Source organism: Theobroma cacao, chromosome 6, assembly GCF_053813885.1.
Source record: "Theobroma cacao isolate CCN51 chromosome 6, ASM5381388v1, whole genome shotgun sequence".
In the NCBI taxonomy this organism is placed as follows: domain Eukaryota; kingdom Viridiplantae; phylum Streptophyta; class Magnoliopsida; order Malvales; family Malvaceae; genus Theobroma; species Theobroma cacao.
In genome coordinates, this window is record NC_142644.1 from 4,317,322 (window position 1) to 4,329,216 (window position 11,895).

At 32.2% G+C, this 11,895-nt stretch overlaps 1 long non-coding RNA gene across 1 annotated transcript; it reads right to left on the reverse strand.

The window, feature by feature from the left end:
- Positions 1-6,858: 6,858 nt before the first annotated feature.
- Positions 6,859-8,775, reverse strand: LOC148761999 (uncharacterized). Its single transcript, XR_016026896.1, has 3 exons — positions 8,657-8,775; positions 7,924-8,007; positions 6,859-7,054 (listed from the first exon to the last, which is right to left on the reverse strand). It is a non-coding gene; the product is annotated as an uncharacterized LOC148761999 (long non-coding RNA).
- Between the last annotated feature and the right edge of the window lie 3,120 nt (positions 8,776-11,895).

The following is an 11,895-nucleotide window of genomic DNA, read 5'->3' on the forward strand; positions in this document are numbered from 1 at the left end:
GGAGGCCCAGCTCCCAACAATGGTATCAGAGTAGGTTTTAGCTTGCTTTCATCTTTTTAATTTGTGTATATTTTGAAAGCATGTTTTGGTCATGCTTTTGTTTAATTTAAATTATTAGTATATGATCTATTATGTATAAAGCTGTAATAGTTATGTTCTATTTTTTTAACCTTCTAACGATATATTATATGTATTTATATATATATATATCATAAAAAATAATATTACAAATTTGTTTTGCTGAAATTGATATGGGGAAGGAGTAGGCTTTAATCCAATGCAAATAGGTGCATTGGTCTAAGGCAACGTGGCACCCTATGGATGGCAACAAAACAAAAAAAAAAAATTGGAGAAAGAAAATGCAACTAGCAGGATTTGAACATGCACTAACAAAGTCGTTGAGACTTTTAAAAATACCCTTCAATCACTACACCAAGAAAGCATCTTTAAAATGAGAGTACGATAGATAGTAACGACCAAAAGGGTTTGGACATAGCCATAACGGGCTTGATATGGCAACCACATGGCGCCTATGGATATATTTTTTCAAAATTACATTTTTGTCTCAAAAGTTTCTATTTTTATAAAATGACCTTAAAATTTTTTGGTAATTACAATTTGACAAAAAAATTCAAAATATTATTTATGTTTTTGGTATGTTAATATTTTATTAAATTCACATGCATTATAAATAGAGTTAATTAATATGTTAATTAACCATATTTTTTTTACTTATATGTTGTATATTAGAAATTATTTTTCTTCTAAAACATATATATGGTTTGAGTGAATTTATCAAATGTTTGTTAAATCAATTATTTTACATATGTTGTAAAATGCTATATGTCGTATGAGTATATTTTGTCTGATTGTAATATTTTACTTATTTGTTAGGTAAAATTTATAAAATGTATGATGTAATTATTTTACTTATTTGTTAAGTAAAATTGTATGCGAAAAGATAGTATGGTGATTATATGTCTATGTAATTTTGTTAAAAGAGATTGGGTTTTAAGAGAGACCATTTGTGACTCCTCCAACCTTTCTTGGAAATTACTGCCGAAGTACGATGCTTTGTTGAAAAGATTATTGCAGTATTTCTTGGAAGCATATGAAAATTATGATATACTTAGTGCTATTTTTGTGTGCATAACATTTATATGGAAGATTTTGATCATCCAAAATAATAAATACGTAGAAGTAAGTGCGTCATCCTTATTTTTATAGATTGATGTAGTAGATTCCTTATGATGTAATTTATTTTAGGTTTGTATTAATTATTTATTGAGGCCATGTAAAGGGATATAATTTCGCACATACTTTACGTATAATATTATTTTGGATATGGACACTTATAAATATCAATAGGGTTCTTTAGTAGAACTCATTATTTTATGTGGTAAGTGAAAGTTGTTCCCATGCTTAGGGATAGTGGGAGTTGTTCCCATAATCTAATGTTAAATTAGATTAAACATTTTAATTGATGCTTATATTATTGGTGATGATTACTAGCATGCATGCGAAATTTTTGAACTAGTAATATAGGTAAAAATTAAATATGTCTAATTTTAATTGATTAGAAAATTACATATATGCCTAATTAAATCTTATACAATGATGTAGTGATATGGCTTCAAAACAAATTATTGCTAATTTGACCAAAGGTGTCAAACTTGTTGGCAAAAACTATGATATCTAGCATAAGAAGGTTCAGTATGTCACGACCCGAAACTCCCATCGAGCCCATGACAACTGCCGCGAAGCCTCGACAGACATTCTTCCCCCGAATGCCTTTCGAGACCTCGTAAAGCTTTTGTACCAGTTTTTCCATTCCTCTCTCTTTTTCTTTTTTTTATAATAAAATAAAATAAAAATATTAATTAAAATAATCTATTTTAATGTAAAACAATATATATATATATATATATATTTTTTTTGAAACATCAAAAATTAATTTTTTGCACATAAAAACAAAATAAATTTATACATACTATAATATAGAAAACTGGAGTATGCAATTTAAATTACAATGATACGTGGGCTCCCAAATAACTGAGAAGGTCTAAGTCTATAACCTTGCTTTCTAGGATGCAACTCCGAAATTTACTTCTTGATGCAATTGACAGTCTACTACCTATTCTGAGCCTAAAAAAAGTATAGGAAGAAGGGGTGAGATTATAAAATCCCAGTGAGTAGACAGATATTATCAAAATAATCTAAAGCCGAGTAATAGGAGACAATTAAAATAATTCATCCCAGCCCATATAAATAATTGGATTTCATCCAATTACTCAACATGGCTTATGTACTTTTCAAAAACTTGGCCCTTGCCAAAAATCCATTCTTGGAGATACCCCGCGAAGGCATCTTACCGAGACCGCCATGGCTGTTTATTGTCACACACACAAACACATTTCACCTCTGACAACACAACCGTTCCTCGGCGTTGGCTGAGTCCTAGTTTCACGTGGTGGCTAGCGTGAAGTGTATGCAAATCCTACATCGGGAGTTATCATACGCGTCTCTCCAATCGAGGTAAGCTCAATAATTGGGAACCGTGCCCATCTATTTAGGCTGGCCCACGGAACCCCCATCACTGCAGTGCCCACTTTATAATCCACCAACCAATAAAATTATAATAGTATGACATGGCTCACTTAACACATTCAAGGCAAATCAAAACAGTTCACATATTCTTTAAATCATAAAAATAACGAGTCATACCCACATTTATCATAAGCCATTTAATGTAAAATCATGGATAAACAACACAATTATAGTATATATAAAGCCCAACCTTATAAAATACTTGTCATGACATACATGTGATGATAGCATGATTGCATGCTAGGTGAAATACCCCATACTTTGATATAGTGATAAATAAAGTTGATCGAATGCAAATTGAGGTCAATTAAAATGTTTAAAAGTGATAAAAGACGAAAGGAGTAGTTTAGGATAAAATATTTCGCAAGTGAGAAAATAATAATAATTTTATCAGAGGAGAATTTGTGAGATAAAAGGTAATTCAGAAATCAAGTGAGGCATAATAAGGTATTTCAAGTACCAAGGAGACAAGATAAAATTTTTAAAATATTAATATTTAACCGGATGTCGAAATCAGTCAAGAAGAAGGATCATATGGTGGATCCAAGTGGGGGAGAAGATGACAAGCCCGACTCTACAGAAATATTTGTGATGACATACATGTGGTGGATAGCATGTTTACATGCTAAGAGAGTCTTGAAAAATTTACAAAAATCGGTATTGTACCTAGAGGTACAATAAAGTTGATTTAAGCCTCGAACTAGATCAAATAGAGAATTTACAATGAAATTAAGAATTTTAAAGTCCCAGAATGGGTTAATATGGTGATTCGGAGTTCGAGGATCAATTTGGAGTCAAATTGGAATTTTCGCTATCTAGGGGCAAAATGGTCATTTGCCACCTGGGGACAAAATGAAAATTTTTAGAAAAGATTTTTGGCCCCATTTGACTTATTGGAGTAAGATTTGAGGTCTAGAAGTGAAAAATTTTAATTTCGGTATAATTTGGAGTAAAAGGGTAAAATGGTAATTTTACCATTCGAAATCGAAAATTTAATTTTTGAAAGGATTTTGATCAAATTTAATTATTTGGAGTGTGAAATGAGTATGAGGAGTGCAAATTATGCATTATGGCAAATTTTCAATTTTTGGGGCAAAAATGTAATTTTTGAAATGTTCGGGGGCAAAAGTGTAATTTTGAAGAATTTGCTCCACCAAAACTTTGGAAAAATCTGGAAATTTCACTTAAGACTTGGATAAGTCAAAGGGAATGCATGGTGGAAAAATTAGGACAAATGGATGGCTAAAAAAAAAAATGAATTAATAAAATATTTAAAATATGAATAAAATAATATTATTTCATTAAACAATAAAAAAAGGCATAAAAAAATCAGCCCATAACCCATTCTTCTTCTTCAACATTCGGCCAAGCAAGAAATAAGAGAGAGAAAGGAGAAAATAAAACCCTAGCCAAGAAATTTAAAGGGAAAATAAGTGGAAATTCAAAAATCAAGTGAAAAAATGTAACATTTCTTAAATTTGTCTTGTGCTTTACCTTTCCCATGCATTTTTCATCATTTTTCATGGTTGAATCATGTGATTTGAGGATGATTTGAATTCTGAAAAATGGGTTAGGAGAGAGAAAGTTATTAGATTAATTTGATTTTGAGCTATGTTAGTGTTTAGTGTTAGTTTAGCATGTTTTTGAGCAAAACAACAAGAAAAATATTTATCTTCTCCATGAATTTCTCTAGGCCGAATCTAGCCAATGGTATGTGAGGATGAGGTTGACTTTATTTTAAGAGAATTGGGTGGAAAAATGATGAATTATGAGGTTGGAAATTAAATGGGAATTTTCGATACAATAAATTGAAATTTTTACCCACTAGGGGTAAAAGCGTAATTTATAGTTCGGACTGATAAATTGGACCAAATTCACAGTCATTGAGGTATTGTGGATATAATTGGATAATTGAAATTGAAATGGATGGAATTGGAGTCGAATTGAGGATTTTAGGAATTTACACCGTGTATAGGCGAGTTATGTCGGACACCGCAATTAAGCGATTGTCTAGACATTTCAAATCCTATCTAGTGCATACGCATGGATAAGAGCCTGAAATAATTTATGATAAATTGACACAATTTATTGAATTTTGTATCATGGATTATGGATAGGTGGTGAGTCAATTGTTTCGGGTAAGAGACTGCACCCGAGGGCGGAAGATAGGAGTATTTCTACTCCTAATACTGTGAGTAAACTTATTATCGTCTTAATTATCTAGAGTAGTTTTATACAACTGTGTGATTTTATGGAAAATGGGTTTAAATGGTAAATTGCTATGTTTTAAGAAAAATTGTAATTTTATAAAATGATTTTATAAATTTTCTGGAAAATCGAATATTGGTTTTGAAAATAGAGTAATTGGAGACTGCTAGTTTGTGTTGCAAATTTATGGTTTTGAATTGAATGGCTTATGATAATAAATGAGCATGAATGGCTAAACTGATTTTGGTGTTAGAATTATTTATACTATGTATTCAGCCTTGAGAGGCTAGGTTGCAATAAACTGCCATGTCATGTTAGAATGAATTTTATTGATTGGTGGATTATATATTAATTATTTACTGCAGAGGGGGTTCCGTGGACCAGCCTATTAGAGAGGCACGGTAAACTCCATTATATTATTACTTCGAACGGAGAGGCGCGTAGGGTATCTCCTGGGGTAAAGCTTAGGGTTCACTTCACGCCAAACCACCACGTGAAGGGGAACTCAGCCAACGCCAAGGAACGGCTGTATTTTTCTCAAACTAAAAATATATTTTAAGTGTATATAAAATTTTAACAGCCTTGGCGGACTCGGTTGGATGCCCTGCGCAAGGTATCACTGAGTATGAGTTTTGGCACGAGCCAAAGTTTTAAGAAATTCATAAGCCAAGTTGATTGCTCGATTTATATGGATTGATTTTATTTCATTGAAATGAACTGAAAGGTAATGAAATTACAGTATGATGACTTATTTTAATTGTCTCCATTTACTCGGCTTTAGATACTTTAGATGGTATCTGTTTACTCACTGGGATTATAAAATCTCACCCCTTCTTCCTATACATTTTTCAGGCTCAGGACAGTTTGTAGATAGTCGAGTAGGACGAGAACTAAGCTCGGAACTGCATTATAGAAAGTAAGAGTTCACAGTCTTACATCTTCTTGGTCAATTGGAGCCCACGTGTCATTGCAGATCAAAACTTATATTTTGGTTGTCTGTATTTCTATTCATACAATTTTTACTTTACTTTCATGTGCGAAAAATTATTTACGAATATTTCTATAAAAATTTATTTTATGAGAAAATAGAATATTTTATTTATTATTTTTGAATAGTATTAGTTGTCAACAATTTGCTTTCAAATGAACGTTTTAGATACTTAATTGTTTTTAAATCATTAAATATATATTTTCTGCTTACCTACTACATTTTTAGCAAGTTTTGAGATTTTTGACGAAAAATTACGAAAATACCCCTGTGAGCCAAAAAATAATATTTTATTGTTCTTATTTAAAATGACTTATGATTTTTTTGAAATGCGAGATTTAATAACTGTTGCTCACCGGGGAGATGCAAAAGTTGATGCTAAGCCTTGCGAGGTTTCAATCGACATTCGGGGTGAAGAATGTCTGTCGAGGCCTCGCGGCGGTTGTCACGGGCCTGATGGGGAGTTTCGGGTCGTGACACTAGGAGAGTCCCGAAAAATTTACAAAAGTAGGTATTGTACCTAGAGGTACAACAAAGTTGATTTAAGCCTCGAACTAGATCAAATAGAGAATTTGAGATGAAATTAAGGATATTAAAGTACCAGAATGGTTTAATATGGTGATTTGGAGTACGAGGATGTCACGACCCGGAACTCCCCATCGAGCCCGTGACAACCGCCGCGAAGCCTCGACAAACATTCTTCATCCCGAATGTCGATCGAAACCTCGCAAGGCTCTCGTATCAACTTTCGCACTTTCCCGGTGAGCAATAGTTATCAAATAATCAAAATACAAAGGATTACAAATCATTTCCAAATCATAACATAACATTTTTTTTTGGCTCACAGGGGCATTTTCGTCATTTTTGTCAAAAACCTCGAAACTTGCTAAAAATGTAGTAGGTAAGCCGAAAATATATACTTAATGAGAAAAAAAAAATTAAGTATCTAAAACGTTCATTTGAAGTGAAAATTTGACCATTTGAATATGATAAAAATATTCAATAAAATAAACTATTTTCTTGTAAAATAATTTTCATAAAACTATCGGTACATAATTCTTATAGCGTAAAAGATAATTATATTCATATATACTATAAAGCAAATAACCAAAGCATAAAATTTCTTTTACAGTGACACGTGGGCCCATATCTATCCAAAATGCATCGGAAGCTGGAAACCTACAGCTTTTACCGATTCGAGTCCAAATGAAGGTTCGTGTTCAAGTCAGCTAACTACGGAATTCCCTGAGCCTGAAATGTGAGGAAATGAGGGTGGTGAGATTATAAAATCCCAGTGAGTAAACAGATACCATCTAAACTATCTAAAGTCGAGTAAATGGAGACAATTAAAATAAATCATCATACTGTAATTTCATTACCATTCAACTCATTTCAACCAAATAAAATCAATCCATAAAAATCGAGTAATCAACTTGGCTTATGAATTTCTTAAAACTTTGGCTCGTGCCAAAACTCATACTCGGTGATACCTTGCGCAGGGCATCTAACCGAGTCCGCCAAGGCTGTTAAAATTTTGTATACAATTAAAATATATTTTTGTTTGAGAAAAATACAGCCGTTCCTTGGCGTTGGCTGAGTTCCCCTTCACGTGGTGGTTTGGCGTGAAGTGAACCCTAAGCTATACCCCAGGAGATACCCTACGCGCCTCTCCGTTCGAGGTAATAATATAATGGAGTTTACCGTGTCCCTCTAATAGGCTGGTCCACGGAACCCCCTCTGCAGTAAATAATTAATATATACTCTACCAATTCAATAAAATTCATTCTAGCATGACATGGCAATTTATCGTAATCTAGCCTCTCAAGGCTGAATACACAATATAAATAATTATAACACCAAAATCAGTTTAGCCATTCATGCTCATTTATAGTCATAAGCCATTCAATTTAAAACCATAAATTTGCAACACAAACTAGCAGTCTCCAATTACTCTATTTACAAAACCAATATTCGATTTTCTAGAAAATTTATAAAATCATTTTATAAAATCACAATTTCCCTTAAAACATAACAATTTACCATTTAAACCCATTTTTCATAAAATCACACAGTTGTATAAAACTACTCTAGATATTTAAGACGATAATAAGTTTACTCACAATGTCTAGAATGCAGACTTTCGAAGCACTCTGTCTACTGGTCCTCGGATGCAATTTTCTTGCCTTTATTGGAGGACTCACCACCTTGACACAGTACAAAATCGAGAATTTCACTAAGTTGGTACTAAATCAAAATTAAACTAATTTAGACTACCAATGCATGATATGGAATGCAAAAATGCACTGGTAACTATCTAAACCCGGTATTGGCCTAATTCGTCTTATCACCCGATTAAATTCCTAACGGGTTCGTTTAAACTCCAATTTAATTCTTTTCAGTTTCTATACCTCAATTGCACCCAAATTAACTTAATGTCCCTCAGTGTGATGCAAATTATCAGTCCCAACAGCAAATTACGAAAATACCCCTAGTGGGTAAAAAGTCGTATTTTTGCTCCGAAAATTCTCATTATTTTTCTAGGCTCATAATTCATTATTCCTTAACCAATTCTCCTAGAATAAAATCAAACTCATCCTCACTCACTACATGGTAAATTCAGCCATTAATGGTTGGGGGAGAAAATAAATTCTTTTCTTGTTGTTTTGTTTCTAAATATGCTAAACTAACTAAAAACACTAACATAAATTAAAATCAAATAAATCCAACAACTTTCTCTCTCCTAACCCATTTTTTCAGAATTGAATTCATCATGAAAACATGTAATTTAATCATGAAAAATAAAGAGAAATGCTTGGGAATAAGAAAACTCAAGCTTAATAGAAAAAATCTCACCTTTTTCACTTAATTTCCTTGAAAATTCACACTTTTTCTTTGATTTTCTCTCTCTAGGGTTTTGTTTTCTCCTTTCTCTCTCTTGTTTCTTGCTTGGCCGAATGTTGAAGAAGAAGAATGGGTGGGCTGATTTTTTTTTACGCCTTTTTATTGTTTAATGAAAGAATATTATTTTATTCATATTTTAAATATTTTATTAATTCATTTTTTTTCTAGCCATCCACTTGTCCTATTTTTTTCACCATGCATTCCCTTTGACTTATCCAAGTCTTAAGTGAAATTTCCAGATTTTTTCAAAGTTTTGGTGGAGCAAATTTTTCAAAATTACACTTTTGCCCCCAAACTTTTCAAAAATTACATTTTTACCCCAAAAATTGAAAATTTTCCATAATGCATAATTTTCACTCCTCATACTCATTTCACACTCCAAATAATTAAATTTGATCAAAATCCTTTCAAAAAATTAAATTTTCGATTTCAAATGGTAAAATTACCATTTTACCCTTTTACTCCAAATTATACCGAAATTAAAATTTTTCACTTGTAAACCTGAAATCTTACTCCAATAAGTCAAATGGGGCCAAAAATCTTTTCTAAAAATTTCCATTTTGTCCCCAGGTGGCAAATGACCATTTTGCCCCTAGATAGCGAAAATTCCAGTTTGATTCCAAATTGATCCTCGAACTCCGAATCACCATATTAACCCATTCTGGGACTTTAAAATTCTTAATTTCATTGTCAATTCTCTATTTGATCTAGTTCGAGGCTTAAATCAACTTTATTGTACCTCTAGGTACAATACCGACTTTTGTAAATTTTTCAAGACTCTCTTAGCATGTAAACATGCTATCCACCACATGTATGTCATCACAAATATTTCTGTAGAGTCGGGCTTGTCATCTTCTCCCCCACTTGGATCAACCATATGATCCTCCTTCTTGATTGACTTCGACATCCGGCTAAATATTAATATTTTAATATTATTTTATTCTAAAAATTTTATCTTGTCTCCTTGGTACCAAAAATACCTTATTATGCCTCACTTGACTTCCAAATCGCCTTTTATCTCACAAATTCTCCTCCGATAAAATTATTATTATTTTATTATTATTTTCTCACTTGCGAAACATTTTATCCTAAACTACTCCTTTCGTCTTTTATCACTTCTAAACATTTTAATTGATCTCAATTTGCATTTGATCAACTTTATTTATCACCATATCAAAGTATGGTGTATTTCAGAGGATCAATTTGGAGTCAAACCGGAATTTTCACTATCCAGGGGCAAAATGGTCATTTTCCACCTGAGGACAAAATGAGAATTTTTAGAAAAGATTTTTTGACCCCATTTGACTTATTAGAGTATGATTTGAGTATTGGAGTCTGATTGAGGTTAAGAAGTGAAAAAAATATTGTAATTTCAATATTTTTTCGAGCATAGGGGTAAAATGGTAATTTTACCACCCTAGTGGCAAAATTTTAATTTTACACCACCATGACATTTGTCAAGCTCCAGAATTCTACCTATTATTATTTTATGCTATGGATAAATATTAGAGCATTTGTGGTGGTGAGAAAAGGCTTAAAAATTAAGTTAAAACAAGCGGACCAATAAAAAGGTGACATGTGTCAAAAATTTAATATTTTTATATTGCCATTTAAAAACCAGCCCACACTCTTCCACTCAGCCTTTCCAGGCCGACCAGCACCTGCAGAAAAGAGAAGAAAAGAAAAGAAAAACCCTAGGGAGGAAAAACTAAGGAAAATTTGTTGAATTTTCAAGAAATTGGTGACTAAAGGTAAGATTTTTAATATTAAGCTTGAAATTCATCTTGCCCATGCATTCTTTTCCATTTTCCATGAATTAAATTAAAGTTTTCATGAGGGGCAATATGCTGGCCAGATTTAGAGAGAGAAAGTTGGTGATGAATTTAGTTGAATTTCAAAGTAATTTAGTGTTTTTAGGTGTTTAGTAACATTTAGTATGAAAATTAAGCAAGAAATCCACATGCTCATTATAGAACCTATCTTGGCTGAATTTTATGGGTGAGGATTGATGATGAATTTGGTTGTTTTTCATGCCATTTAGATGTATTTGTTGCTTAGGAATACCAAAAATCGAAAATGGGTACCGAAAAATTTTACTCGCGTTAGTTAGCAATTTGCACCATAATGAGGGATATTTTGGTAATTGCACTTAGAATAGATTTTTATTGAAGTGTGTGGAATTTTGGAGAGTACTGGAAGTGCAATAAATTAATTAAAATCGAATTGGATGTTTAGACCGATTAAATAGTGTATAGTGCACGATAGGCCGAACACCTCCCATTTCATTGCATGCATTCATATAGAACATAGAATAGTTTTGTGACGATTTAGCATAAGTATATTTTTCACGACCCCGAACTCCCTATCGAGCCCGTGACAACCGCAACGAGGCCTCGACAGACATTCTTCACCCTGAATGCCGATCGAAACCCCGCAAGGCTTAGCATCAACTTCCGCATCTCCCCGGTGAGCAACAATTATTAAATCTCGCATTTAAAAAAATCATAAGTCATTTTCAAATAAGAACAATAAAATATTATTTTTTGCTTCATAGGGGCATTTTCGAAATTTTTTGTCAAAAATCTCAAAACTTGCTAAAAATGTAATAGGTAAGCAGAAAATATATATTTAATGATTTAAAAACAAAATAAGTATCTAAAACGTTCATTTGAAAGCAAATTGTTAACAACTAGTACTATTCAAAAATAATCAATAAAATATTCTATTTTCTCATAAAATAAATTTTTATAGAAATATTCGTAAATAATTTTTTTGCACATGAAAGTAAAGTAAAAATTGTATGAATAGAAATACAGATAACTAAAATATAAGTTTTGATCTGCAATGACACGTGGGCTCCAATTGACCAAGAGGATGTAAGACTGTGAACTCTTACTTTCTATAATGCAGTTCCGAGCTTAGTTCTCGTCCTACTCGACTATCTACAAACTGTCATGAGCTTGAAAAATGTATAGGAAGAAGGGGTGAGATTTTATAATCCCAATGAGTAAACAGATACCATCTAAAGTATCTAAAACCGAGTAAATGGAGACAATTAAAATAAGTCATCATATTGTAATTTCATTACCTTTCAGTTCATTTCAACCAAATAAAATCAATCCATATAAATCGAGTAATCAACTTGGCTTATGAATTTCTTAAAACTTTGGCTCATGCCAAAACTCATACTC